The sequence below is a fragment of the Bombina bombina genome, chromosome 6 (assembly GCF_027579735.1).
Source record: "Bombina bombina isolate aBomBom1 chromosome 6, aBomBom1.pri, whole genome shotgun sequence".
NCBI classification, from domain to species: domain Eukaryota; kingdom Metazoa; phylum Chordata; class Amphibia; order Anura; family Bombinatoridae; genus Bombina; species Bombina bombina.
In genome coordinates this window covers 762260577-762272641 of record NC_069504.1, presented here as the reverse complement: position 1 = coordinate 762272641, position 12065 = coordinate 762260577, and positions in this window count along the sequence as shown.

Genomic DNA, 12065 nt, shown 5'->3' with positions numbered 1-12065 from the left:
ATGACTGGATATGACATGTGAGGGGAGGAGCTATATAGCAGCTCTGCTTGGGTGATCCTCTTGCAACTTCCTGTTGGGAAGGAGAATATATCCCATAAGTAATGGATGACCCGTGGACTGAACACACTTAACAAGAGAAATATAGGGTTTGTGCTATACTCGCCGTATAAGACTAACCCCTAACCCCCTCAATGAATGCAGCAAGCACACCAAATAAATATTAAAAAACATCTGAACCTACTGCCCTCAGATTTAATCTATTTACCCCTTTCACCCACCTGAGCCTCTTGCTCTCAGCTTTAATCTATTTACCCCTCTCACCCCGATCCTACTACCCTCAGATTTAATCTATTTACCCCTCTCACCCTAAGCCTACTGCCCTCAGCTTTAATCTACTTACCCTTCTCACCTTGATCCTATTGCCCTCAGATTTAATCTATTTACTAGATTAAATTGGAGGGCAGTAGGATCAGGCTGAGAGAAGTAAGTAGATTAAAGCTGAGGGCAGTAGGCTAAGGATGAGAGGGGTAAGTAGTAGATTATATCTGATTAGCTGAGCCTGAGAGGGCAGTAGGATCAGGGTGAGAGTGAGGTAAGTAAAGCTGAGGGCAGGTGGAGGTAAGTAAAGCTGAGGGCAGTAGGCTAAGGATGAGAGGGGTAAATAGATTAAATCTGAGGGCAGTAGGATCAGGGTGAGAGGGGTAAGTAGTAGATTATAGCCGATTAGCTGAGCCTGAGAGGGCAGTAGGATCAGGGTGAGAGTGAGGTAAGTAAAGCTGAGGGCAGGTGGAGGCAAGTAAAGCTGAGGGCAGTAGGATCAGGGACAGGCAAGGTGATAGAGCTAAGTTAAGGTGAGGGCAGTAGGATCATCTCACACACTGAGACTGAGTACACAAGTAGTGCTGCAAGGGTCAGGTAATTTCTAGACCAGCCTTCATCTGATTACATGAAAATTCAGTGACAGTATATGCATGTTCTCCACTCCACTGCAATTTTGCTTCCTTACGACAGTCGACTGACAAGTGAATCTCTGACTCTCTCTGAATCACTCAGAGTCAGAGAGTCACTTGTCAGTGTAAGGAAGCAAAATTGCTGGAGTCTGGAGAATGGAGATTGAACTGGAGAACATCCATTATACACTGATTGCAGGCTAGTAGTTTAGTTTTTTATTATTAACATGATTTTTCGTCTTACTTGTAGTCGTAGATCCGGATTCCAGACCAGTCCCTCCAGAATAGATCACACAGACACAGTCAGTCACCGCTTGCCTGCAACTTTGTGAAACTCCCGCTCTCTCTTTAGTCTTGCTCGTCACTTGCGCACGCACAGTCACCAGTGAGATCATCATGGTGGGGTCATAATGGAGTCACGGTGGGGCCATGTTGCCCAATGATGAGAGAGACGCCGTGATTGAATTTGCTCCACGCCCACCCACTCTGAGTCTGCTCTAACTACTCCTGCGCAGCCTGCCCCAGACTTAGGCGCCGCAGTATACTGAGTGACTCACTGACAGTCTCAGACTGTAAATCTCTGACATCATTCCAATCCACATGACTGTATTTGGGGCGGCCGCTTGGAGCGGGAGGGAGCCCTAAGAACCCCGTACTATTACAGCTTATCCTGCGCACAACGCCACTGACTCACTCTGATCTGAAATAAAAAAGTCTAAGTATAACACTTTTTATTACATTAATAAGGCTTATAAGACGACACCCGGCGTATAAGACGACCCTCGACTTTTGAGAAGATTTTCATGAGTTAAAAAGTCGTCTTATACGCCGGAAAATACGGTATAACAAATAGACTAGAAGTCTTCCTAAAATCTTCGGTAGCTTCAACATAATATTTCAAAGCTCTTACCACATCCAAAGAATGTAAGGATCTTTCCAAAGAATTCTTAGGATTAGGACACAAGGAAGGAACAACAATTTCTCTACTAATGTTGTTAGAATTCACAACCTTAGGTAAAAATTTAAATGAAGTCTGCAAAACCACCTTATCATGATGAAAAATCAGAAAAGGAGATTCACAAGAAAGAGCAGATAGCTCAGAAACTCTTCTAGCAGAAGAGATAGCCAAAAGGAACAACACTTTCCAAGAAAGTAGTTTAATGTCCAAAGAATGCATGGGCTCAAATGGAGGAGCCTGTAACGCCTTCAAAACCAAATTAAGAAATTGATTTAATGACAGGCTTAATACGAACTAAAGCCTGTACAAAACAGCGAATATCAGGAAGTTAAGCAACCTTTCTGTGAAATAAAACTGAAAGAGCGGAGATTTGTCCCTTCAAGGAACTTGCAGACAAACCTTTATCCAAACCATCCTGAAGAAACTGTAAAATTCTAGGAATTCTAAAAGAATGCCAAGAGAATTTATGAGAAGAACACCAGGAAATATAAGTCTTCCAAACTCGATAATAAATCTTTCTCGAGACAGATTTACGAACTTGTAACATAGTATTAATCACCGAGTCAGAGAAACCTCTATGACTTAGCACTAAGCGTTCAATTTCCATACCTTCAAATTTAATGATTTGAGATCCTGATGGAAAAATGGACCTTGAGACACAAGGTCCGGCCTTAACGGAAGTGGCCAAGGTTTGCAACTGGAGATCCAAACAAGATCTGCATACCAAAACCTGTGGGGCCATGCTGGAGCCACCGGCGACACAAACAATTGTTCCATGATGATTTTGTAGACCACTCTTGGAAGAAGAACTAGAAAAATGTAAGCAGGTTGATTACACCATGGAAGTTTCAGCGCATCCACTGCTTCCGCCTTAACATCCCTGGACCTGGACAGGTATCTGGGAAGTTTCTTGTTTAGATGAGAGGCCATCAGATCTACCTCTGGAAGACCCCACATCTGAACAATATGAGAAAACACATCTGGATGGAGAGACCACTCCCCAGTATGTAAAGTCTGACTGCTGAGATAATCCGCCTCCCAATTTTCTGCACCTGGGATATGCACCGCAGAGATTAGACAGGAGCTGGATTCCGCCCAAGCAAGTATCCGAGATACTTCTTTAATGGCTTGGGGACTGTGAGTCCCACCCTGATGATTGACATATGCCACAGTTGTGATATTGTCTGGCTGAAAGCAAATGAACGGTTCTCTCTTCAACAGAGGCCAAAACTGAAGAGCGCTGAAAATTGCACGGAGTTCTAAAATATTGATTGGTTATCTCGCTTCTTGAGATTTCCAAACCCCTTGTGCTGTCAGAGAACCCCAAACAGCTCCCTAACCTGAAAGACTTGCATCTGTAGTTATCACAGTCCAGGTTGCCGAACAAAAGAAGCCCCTTGAACTAAACGCTGGTGATTTAACCACCAAGTCAGAGTGTGTCGAACATTGGGATTTAAGGATATTAATTGTGATAGCTCTGTATAATCCCTGCACCATTGATTCAGCATACAAAGCTGGAGAGATCTCATGTGAAAAACAGAATTTATGTTTACCTGATAAATTTCTTTCTCCTAAGGTGTATCCGGTCCACGGATTCCTCCTTACTTGTGGGATATTCTCATTCCCTACAGGAAGTGGCAAAGAGAGCACACAGCAAAGCTGTCCATATAGCTCCCCCTCTGGCTCCGCCCTCCAGTCATTCGACCGACGGTTAGGAGAAAAAGGAGAACCATAGGGTGCAGTGGTGACTGTAGTGTACAAAAATAAAAATTTAAACCTGACTAAATGCCAGGGCGGGCCGTGGACCGGATACACCGTAGGAGGAAGAAATTTATCAGGTAAACATAAATTGTTTTCTCCTACATTGGTGTATCCGGTCCACGGCTTCATCCTTACTTGTGGGAACCAATACCAAAGCTTTAGGACACGGATGAAGGGAGGGAACAAGGCAGGTAACCTAAACGGAAGGCACCACTGCTTGTAAAACCTTTCTCCCAAAAATAGCCTCCGAAGAAGCATAAGTATCGAATTTGTAAAATTTTGCAAATGTATGCAGAGAAGACCACGTCGCTGCCTTACAGATCTGTTCAACAGAAGCCTCGTTCTTGAAAGCCCATGTGGAAGCCACAGCTCTAGTAGAATGAGCTGTAATTCGTTCAGGAGGCTGCCGTCCGGCAGTCTCATAAGCCAATCGGATGATGCTTTTAAGCCAGAAGGAGAGAGAGGTCGCAGTAGATTTCTGACCTCTCCTCTTATCAGAATAGACGACAAACAAAGATGATGTCTGTCTGAAATCCTTTGTTGCTTCTAGATAGAATTTTAAAGCACGAACCACATCTAGATTGTGTAACAAACGTTCCTTTTTAGAAACTGGATTTGGACACAGAGAAGGAACAACTATTTCCTGGTTAATATTCCTATTGGAAACCACTTTTGGAAGAAAACCAGGCTTGGTACGTAAAACTACATTAACCGTATGATAGTAACTTAATATCTATGGAATGTAAAGGTTCAAACGGAACCCCTTGAAGAACTGAAAGAACTAAGTTTAGACTCCATGGAGGAGTCACAGGTCTGTAGACAGGCTTGATTCTGACTAACGCCTGAACATCTGGCACGGCTGCCAGACGTTTGTGCAACAAGACAGACAGCAGATATCTGTCCTTTTAGAGAACTAGCTGACAGACCTTTCTCCAAACCCTCTTGGAAAAAGGAAAGAATCCTAGGAATCCTAATCTTACTCCATGAGTAACCCTTGGATTCGCACCAGCAAAGATTCCGCCATATCTTATGGTAAATTTTCCTGGTGACAGGCTTTCTAGCCTGGATCAGAGTATCTATAACTGATTCCGAAAACCCATGCTTGGCTAGAATCAAGCGTTCAATCTCCAAGCAGTCAGTTGCAGAGAAACTAGGTTTGGATGTTCAAATGGACCTTGTACTAGAAGGTCCTGTCTCAAAGGTAGCTTCCATGGTGGAGCCGATGACATATTCACCAGGTCTGCATACCAAGTCCTGCGTGGCCACGCAGGAGCTATTAGAATTACCGAAGCCTTCTCCTGTTTGATCCTGGCTACTAGCCTGGGGAGGAGAGGAAACGGTGGAAAGACATAAGCTAGATTGAACGACCAAGGCGCCACTAAGGCATCTATCAATGTCGCCTTGGGATCCCTGGACCTGGACCCGTAGCGTGGAACCTTGGATTTCTGCCGAGACGCCATCAGATCCAGATCTGGAATGCCCCATAGTTGAGTTAACTGGGCAAAAACCTCCGGATGAAGTTCCTACTCCTCCGGATGGAAAGTCTGACGACTCAGATAATCCGCTTCCCAGTTGTCTACACCTGGGATGTGAATTGCTGATAGGTGGCAGGAGTGATCCTCTGCCCAATTGATGATCCTGGATACCTCCCTCATCGCCAGGGAACTCTTTGTTCCCCCCTGATGATTGATGTACGCACGCTACAGTCATCATGTTGTCCGACTGAAATCTTATGAATTTGGCCTCCGCTAGTTGAGGTCATGCCAGGAGCGCATTGAATATCGCTCTTAGTTCCAAAATGTTTATCGGGAGAAGAGATTCTTCCCGAGACCATAGACCCTGAGTTTTCAGGGAGTCCCAGACCGCGCCCCAGCCTAAGAGACTGGCGTCTGTCGTGACAATGATCCACCCCGGTCTGCGGAAACTCATTCCCTGAGACAGGTGATTCTGAGACAACCACCAGAGGAGCGAGTCTCTGGTTTTCTGGTCCATTTGTATCTGGGGAGACAAATCTGCATAATCCCCATTCCACTGCTTGAGCATGCACAGTTGCAGTGGTCTGAGATGAATTCTGGCAAAAGGGACTACGTCCATTGCCGCAACCATTAGACCGATTACCTCCATGCACTGAGCCACAGAAGGCTGAGGAATGGCATGAAGAACTCTACAAGCATTTGAAAGTTTTGACTTCCTGACCTCCGTCAGAAAAATTTTCATCTCTACCGAGTCTATTATTGTTCCCAGGAAGGGAACCCTTGTGACCGGGGACAGAGAACTTTTTTCTACGTTCACCTTCCACCCGTGAGAAAGGCTAGAACAATATCCGTATGAGCCTTTGCTTTGTGGAAGGACGACGCCTGAATTAAGATGTCGTCTAGGTAAGGTGCTACCGCAATGCCCCTTGCCTTAGCACTGCAAGAAGGGACCCTAACACCTTTGTGAAAATTCTTGGAGCAGTGGCCAATCCGAAGGGAAGAGCCACAAACTGATAATGTTTGTCCAGGAAGGCGAACCTTAGGAACTGATGGTGAACCTTGTGGATCGGAATATGCAGGTATGCATCCTTTAGGTCCTTTAGGTCCACGGTAGTCATATATTGACCCTTCTGGATCATTGGTAAAATTGTTCGAATAGTTTCCATTTTGAATGATGGAACTCTGAGGAATTTGTTTAGGATTTTTAAATCCAGAATTGGCCTGAACGTTCCCTCCTTTTTGGGAACTACAAACAGGTTTGAGTAAAAACCCAGTCCTTGTTCTGCTTTTGGAACTGGGTGTATCATTCCCATCTTTAAAATGTCTTCTACGCAATGTAAGAATGCCCGTCTCTTTGTCTGGTCTGAAGACAAGCGAGACATGTGAAACCTTCCCTTTGGAGGAAGGTCCTTGAATTCTAGGAGATACCACTGAGAGACAATCTCTAAAGCCCAGGGGTCTGGGACATCTCTTGCCCAAGCCTGAGCAAAGAGAGAGAGTCTGCCCCCTACCAGATCCGGTCCCGGATCGTGGGCTATCCTTTCATGCCGATTTGGTAGCAGCAGCAGGCTTTTTGGCCTGTTTTCCCTTGTTCCAGCCTTGCAATGGTCTCCATGCTGGTTTGGGCTGGGATGCGTTACCCTCTTGTCTAGAGGCTGTAGAGCTAGGAGCCGGTCCGTTCCTGAAATTGCGAAAGGAACGAAAATTAGACTTATTTTTTGCTTTGAAAGGTCTATCCTGTGGAAGGGCATGGTCCTTTCCCCCAGTGATGTCAGAAATAATCTCTTTCAATTCTGGCCCGAATAGGGTCTTATCCTTGAAAGGAATATTAAGCAATTTTGTTTTGGACGATACATCCGCCGACCAAGATTTTAGCCAAAGCGCTCTGCGCGCCACTATTGCAAAACCTGAATTTTTCGCTGCTAATTTTGCTAATTGAAAAGCGGCATCTAAAATAAAGGAATTAGCCAACTTCAGTGCGTGAATTCTGTCCATGACCTCATCATAAGGAGTCTCCTTCTGGAGTGAATTTTCTAGTTCATCGAACCAAAATGACGCCGCCGTGGTGACAGGAATAATGCACGAAATTGGTTGCAGTAGGAAACCTTGCTGAACAAAAATTTTCTTAAGTAACCCTTCTAGTTCTTTATCCATAGGATCTTTGAAAGCGCAACTGTCCTCTATTGGTATAGTTGTGCGCTTAGCTAATGTTGAAACTGCCCCCTCTACCTTAGGGACCGTCTGCCATGCGTCCCTTCTGGGGTCAACAATGGGGAACATTTTCTTAAATATAGGAGGGGGAACAAATGGTACACCTGGCTTCTCCCACTCCTTAGTCACTATATCCGCCACCCTCTTGGGTATCGGAAACGCATCAGAGTGCACTGGAACTTATAAAAATTTGTCCATTTTGCACAATTTTTCTGGAATCACCAAAGGATCACAATCATCGAGTGTAGCTAGCACCTCCTTAAGAAGGGCGCGGAGGTGTTCTAGTTTAAATTTAAATGCAATGGTATCAGTCTCTGCCTGCTGAGAAACTTTTCCTGTGTCAGAAATTTCTCCCTCAGACAGGCCCTCCCTCACCGCCAACTCAGATTGATGTGAGGGTACCACAGATGAATTATCCCCTGCGTCTGCTTGCTCATCCTCTGTATTTAAAACTGAGCAATCACGCTTTCTAGGAAAATCTGGCAGTTTGGATAAAAAGGCTTCTAAAGGATTATTCATTACTGCTGCTAATTGCTGCATAGTAACAGTCATAGGCGCGTCAGATGTACTGGGTATCGCTTGCGCGGGCAAAGCTGGGGTTGACACAGAAGGAGAGGATGATGAACTATCCCCACTCCCTTCATTTAAAGAATCGTCTTGGGCAACATTTTTAAAAGTGACAGTACTGTCCTTTATCTGTTTGGATGCTATTGCGCACTTTACACATACATTTAATGGGGGAACCACCTTGGCCTCCATGCACACAGAACATAGGCTATCTGAAGGCACAGACATGTTAGACAGACTTAGGCAGAGTTTTAATGCAATAAAAATTATTTTATACAAAACCGTTACTGTCTCTTTAAATAATAAAAGTGTACACTTTATTACTGAAACGACAGAAAACCATCAAAGAAATATCCAATCTTTATGAAATTTTCATCACAGTGTCTTAATGCTTTGAAAGTATTGCACACCAATTCTCAGACAATTTAACCCTTAAATGCCCAAACCGGAGCTAATAACAGTAATTAACCGGTTAAAGACACTACAGTCCCATGCCACAGTCTCTACTGCAGCGTTTACCTTCCTTAGGGGTTATTCAAATAAGTAATAAGCCTCTCTGAAGTCTTTTTCCAAGCCTCTGGATACTCCACGTGAAGCTGCATGAACTGCCTAGTGAAAAGCAACTGCGCAACTGAGGCGCGAAAATGAGGCCTCCTTCCTCTGCATTCCAGAGTGAAGGGGCCTTTCTGACAAGACTAGGTGTCTAAACAACTGCCAGGCGTAAATTAAATTCCCCAAAAGTGTTTCAAGTCTGAAAAACACTTAAAATGTCACATAAACATGATAAAAAGTAATCGACTTAGCCCACAATAGTGTCAACCAGCATAGAGCCCTAGTTATAAGCCTTAATTCTGTTACTGAGTCTAAGAAAATGGCTTACCTATCCCAGAAGGGATAACTGACAGTCTTCTAGCATTACTTGGTCTTGTTAGAAAAATGACTGATCATACCTGAAGCAGATAAGCCTGCAAACTGTTCCCCCCAACTGAAGTTCTCTGGTTTCAACAGTCCTGCATGGGAACAGCAATGGATTTTAGTTACTGGTGCTAAAATCATACTCCTCTGTTAACAGAAATCTTCATCACTTTCTGTTGTAGAGTAAATAGTACAAACCGGCACTATTTTAAAATAACAAACTCTTGATAGAAGAAATAAAAACTACAACTAACACCACATACTCTTTACCACCCCCGTGGAGATGCTACTTGTTCAGAGCGGCAAAGAGAATGACTGGGGGGGCGGAGCCAGAGGGGGAGCTATATGGACAGCTTTGCTGTGTGCTCTCTTTGCCACTTCCTGTAGGGAATGAGAATATCCCACAAGTAAGGATGAAGCCGTGGACCGGATACACCAATGTAGGAGAAATGAGCAAAAGGAATCGCGTCCGATGCTGCAGTCATGAGGCCTAAAACTTCTATGCACATAGCCACTGAATGACTGAGACTGAAGGTGCCGACAGGCTGCAACCAATTTCAAATGTCTCTTGTCTGTTAGAGACAGAGTCATGGACACTGAATCTATCTGGAAACCTAAAAAGATGACCCTTGTCTGAGGAATCAAGAAACGTTTTGGTAAATTGATCCTCCAACCATGATTTCGAAGAAGAAAAAACACTAGTTGATTCGTGTGAGATTCTGCAGAATGTAAAGACTGAGCTAGTACCAAGATATCGTCCAAATAAGGAAACACCGCAATACCCTGTTCTCCGATTACAGAGAGTAGGGCACCTAGAACCTTTGAAAAGATTCTTGGAGCTGTTGCTAGGCCAAATGGTAGAGCAACAAATTGGTAATGCTACTCTAGAAAAGAGAATCTCAGGAACTGATAATGTTCTGGATGAATTGGAATATGAAGGTATGCATCCTGTAAGTCTATTGTGGACATATAATGTCCTCGCTGAACAAAAGGCAGAATAGTCCTTATAGTCACCATCTTGGAAGTTGGTACTCTTACATAACGATTCAAAATTTTCAGATCCAGAACTGGTCTGAATGAATTTTCCTTCTTTGGGACAATGAATAGATTTGAATAAAACCCCATACCTTGTTCCTGAAAAGGAACCGGAATGATTACCCCTGAAAACTCCAGGTCTGAAACACACTTCAGGAAAGCCTGAGCTTTTACTGGATTTGCTGGGATGTGTGAGAGAAAAAATCTTCTCACAATGCTCTGAATCCATTGATTTTGGACAGAATTTATCCAAATATCCTTGAAAAACCTTAATCTGCCCCCTACCAGCTGAGCTAGAATGAGGGCCGCACCTTCCTGCGGATTTAGGGGCTTGCTTTGGTTTCTTAAATGGCTTGGATTTATTCCAATTTGAGGAAGGCTTCCAATCGGAAACAGATTCCTTGGGGGAAGGATTAGATTTTTGTTCCTTATTTTGACGAAAGGAACGAAAATGGTTAGAAGCCTTAGATTTACCCTTAGGTTTTTTATACTGAGGCAGAAAAACTCCCTTTCCCCCAGTAACAGTTGAAATAATAGAATCCAACTGAGAACCAAATAAATTATTACCTTGGAAAGAGAGAGATAGTAATCTAGATTTAGATGTCATATCAGCATTCCAAGATTTAAGCCACAAAGCTCTTCTAGCTAAAATATTTAAAGACATGGATCTAACATCAATTTTGATAATATAAAAAATGGCATCACAAATAAAATGATTAGCATGTTGCAGTAAGCAAATAATGCTAGATATGTCAGAATCCAATTCTTGTTGCGCTAAATTTTCCAACCAAAAAGTAGATGCAGCCGCAACATCAGCCAAAGAAATTGCAGGTCTGAGAAGATGACTTGAATATAAATAGGCTTTCCTCAGATAAGATTCAAGCTTCCTATCTAAAGGATCCTTAAAGGAAGTACCAGCTTCCATAGGAATAGTGGTACGTTTAGCAAGAGTAGAAATAGCCCCATCAACTTTGGGGACTTTTTCCCAAAACTCTATAGAAATTGCTGGTAAAGGATACAATTTTTTAAACCTTGAAGAAATAAAAGAAGTACCTGGCTTATTCCATTCCTTAGAAATCATATCAGAAATAGCATCAGGAATAGGAAAATTAAACGTTTACTAGACTTAACGTCAAGAGGACTGGTTTCCTCAATATCCAAACTAATTAACACTTCATTTAATAAAGAACGAATATACTCCATTTTAAATAAATAAGTAGATTTGTCAGTGTCAATATCTGAGGAAGGATCTTCTGTATCAGATAGATCCTCATCAGAGAAGGATAAATCATTATGTTGTCGATCATTCGAAATTTCATCAACTGAATGAGAAGTTTTAAAAGACCTTTTACGTTTATTAGAAGGTCGGAAATGCAGACAAAGCCTTCTGAATAGAATCAGTAACAAATTCTTTAAAATTCATAGGTATATCATGTACATTAGAAGTTGACAGAACTGCAACTGGCAATGTACTATTACTGATGGACACATTATCTGCATGTAAAAGTTTATCATGACAACTATTACAAATGACATTCGGAGATATAATTTCCACAATCTTACAACAGATGCACTTAGCTTTGGTAGAACCGATGTCAGGCAGCAAAGTTCAAACAGATACTTCTAAGGCAGGATCAGATTGAGACATCTTGCAAAATGTAAAAGGAAAAACAACAAATAAAGCAAAATTAACAATTTCCTTATATGACAGTTTCAGGAATGGGAAAAAACAAAATGTATGCTTACCTGATAAATTTCTCTCTCTTGTGGTGTATCCAGTCCACGGGTTCATCCATTACTTGTGGGATATTCTCCTTCCCAACAGGAAGCTGCAAGAGGACACCCACAGCAGAGCTGTCTATATAGCTCCTCCCCTAACTGCCACCCCCAGTCATTCGACCGAAGACTAGCAAGAAAAAAGGAGAAACTATAGGGTGCAGTGGTGACTGTAGTTTTAAAAATAAAAACACCTGCCTTAAAGTGACAGGGCGGGTCGTGGACTGGATACACCACAAGAGAAAGAAATTTATCAGGTAAGCATAAATTTTGTTTTCTCTTGTAAGGTGTATCCAGTCCACGGGTTCATCCATTACTTGTGGGATACCAATACCAAAGCTTTAGGACACGGATGAAGGTAGGGACAAGGCAGGAACTTAAACGGAAGACACCACTGCCTGCAAGACCTTTCTCCCA